The sequence below is a fragment of the Scylla paramamosain genome, chromosome 41 (assembly GCF_035594125.1).
Source record: "Scylla paramamosain isolate STU-SP2022 chromosome 41, ASM3559412v1, whole genome shotgun sequence".
Lineage (NCBI taxonomy): Eukaryota > Metazoa > Arthropoda > Malacostraca > Decapoda > Portunidae > Scylla > Scylla paramamosain.
In genome coordinates, this window is record NC_087191.1 from 10,721,967 (window position 1) to 10,724,466 (window position 2,500).

Here is a 2,500-nt window from a genome sequence, read left to right on the forward strand (position 1 = left end):
TGATGCTCATGTGGTTCACGCCTTTCTGTACCCAAGCTAACAGGAAGTTTGTCGCCACACCAACCACACTTGCTCATCCTAGTAACGCCACTCACTGTTCCACACCCCGCAGTGCAGTCCTCAACACACAAATCTCCACGGTACGAAGTCAGCGCCTCCCTGCTCACGTGAACACGCCGTCTCTCCCGCGTAGCTGCCCTGTGTTCCACCAATCAAGTTCAGACTGTCAGTACTCTGCCTTTGTTCATTACTCCAGTGTTCGCCTAATTACATCAGAGGCGTCACGTCCCTTTATTCCCACGCTTCCCTCCTTAATGTTTCCCCGTACAATCTTACTGTCTCCGCGCCGTCAGCTACTCCCTGGTGTCTTATTGGGTGTGGTGCTCTAGGCGTGCTGTGATTGGTTCTCGCTGCATGTTACGTCTGTGAATCATAGAGGCGACATCCTCCTCACAGTGTTGCCAATCCTGTGTTGCCAATCCTTTCAGTCACCTCTTTTCGGCAGCTAGTGGCTTCTCCTGCTTGCATGTTTCCAGTGTGCATTTACTCGTTTATTCCTCCTTGCATGTGCTATTTTCCTCTCCACCTCCACGTCCACCACTCAACATTGCCAGTGTGAGAGCATCATCTGCTGTGAACCGCCCCGCCTGATCCGACTCGTATCCGGCACATCCCAGACAGTAGACAGCACGAGTGAGCGGAAGGGTGATGGAGGGATTGGGGGATTTGTTTCGGATACGAGTCGAAGCAGGCGGTTCATAGTGGCGATTCACACCCTGGCAGCGATAAATGATGAGCGTGAGAGTGGAGAGGACTGTACATGCTTCCAGGAAATTCTACGTCGCGTCGTTACATCAGCGAAACACTTGCTTTTTATTCGTGTTGCGTGACCTGCATGCCACAATGTACGTAAGGTGTGGGCGAGCCGTGCATCGTGCCAGCTTCGCCGTCACTCTCACCACCATTCACCACACAGCCACTATCCATCAAATGGCAGCAGCACACACACGTACTCCCTCTCCTCCACTATTGGCTAGCTCCTGAACCTTTACACATGAGACGTTCCCCTTGGCATTCTTTAGTATACTATTACACTGTATTTATTTTCCCACCAGTATAAAATGTAGGTGCCTCTTAAGAAAATAAGAATGAGGAGTAGAAGGCAAATTTTTGGGAGAAAGTAATATGATTTAAAGTAACAGAAAAGAATGAGGGAATGGGGCCGAACTATGAGGCGGAAAGGGAGCTGGTGTGAGCAACGAGGCGATAAAAACCCCGTGAATGTCATGAGTGGTCTTGTTAGGAGAGACTAATGGTGGCGAGCCAAATGTTAGAGGGTGATGAGAGGAGAAGTAATGGTACTACTATTACTACTACTACTATTACTACAGGGCCACGTAATCCTGCTTTCTCAAACAAAAAGCAAAAAATCCAGTTTCATATTTTGTCAAGTCTCATAAATCTGAAATCAATGAGAGAGAGAGAGAGAGAGAGAGAGAGAGAGAGAGAGAGAGAGAGAGAGAGAGAGAGAGAGAGAGAGAGAGAGAGAGAGAGAGAGAGAGAGAGAGAGAGAGAAGAGCAAAACAACGCAATACAAAAAATCTTTCTGAAAAAAAAAATCTGAATACAAAACAAAACAAAACAAAAAACAAGGAACAAGGTCAGCCACTTAAATAATCAAAGAGTAATTAGTTAACAGGTTTTTCACAATCCAGAACTGATTGCACCTGTGTTGTGGTCAATTACAGCTAAGTGTGTGGAGGGAGGACTGGGTACACGAGTGGAAGGTGTGGGGGGCAAGTGCAAAGAACAGGTGTATCTTGATTACTGTGTGTTGAGAGAGAGAGAGAGAGAGAGAGAGAGAGAGAGAGAGAGAGAGAGAGAGAGAGAGAGAGAGAGAGAGAGAGAGAGAGAGTTATAACGTAGTTCATTAAGTAACGCAGTTGGTTTGTCTTTCAGGAGGAGGAGGAGGAGGAGGAGGAGGAGGAGGAGGAGGAGGAGGAGGAGGAGGAGGAGGAGGAGGAGGAGGAGGAGGAGGAGGAGAAAGAAGAAGAAGAAGAAGAAGAAGAAGAAGAAGAAGAAGAAGAAGAAGAAGAAGAAGAAGAAGAAGAAGAAGAAGAACAGAGGAGGAGGAGGAAGAGGAGGAGAAAGAAGAAGAAGAACAACAACAACAACAACAACAACAACAACAACAACAACAACAACAAAACGAGGAAAAAAACAATAAAAATAACAATAACAGTAATATGATAATAATGAGGATACTGATATAAGCTAACCTAACCTAAACCTACACGCGGCGCCTCCTGGAGAACAACAAACAAAGGAGCAACACTAAAGCGCAACACTAAACTCGACTTGCTGAATCTCCGGAAGTGTTGACTTAGTTTTTCGATACCTGGAAACCTCCCTGAGTACGAGGAGGAGGAGGAGGAGGAGGAGGAGGAGGAGGAGGAGGAGGAGGAGGAGGAGGAGAAGGAGAAGGAGGAGGCATGTAAAA

General features: G+C 46.8%; 1 protein-coding gene across 10 annotated transcripts in view; it reads right to left on the bottom strand.

Moving 5' to 3' along the window:
* The window catches only part of LOC135092993 (pleckstrin homology domain-containing family G member 7-like), a 212,478-nt gene that overhangs the window by 62,113 nt on the left and 147,865 nt on the right, over nucleotides 1–2,500 (bottom strand). Inside the window, exon 1 of one of the 10 annotated variants that reach the window (XM_063991823.1) lies at nucleotides 1–900. This exon is cut by the window's left edge and continues 171 nt beyond it. The exons of the other annotated variants lie outside the window; for them this stretch is intronic. The gene's annotated coding sequence lies outside the window, so the exon portion shown is untranslated. Of the gene's footprint in view, nucleotides 901–2,500 lie in introns of those variants that run through there. 10 annotated transcript variants of the gene reach the window in all.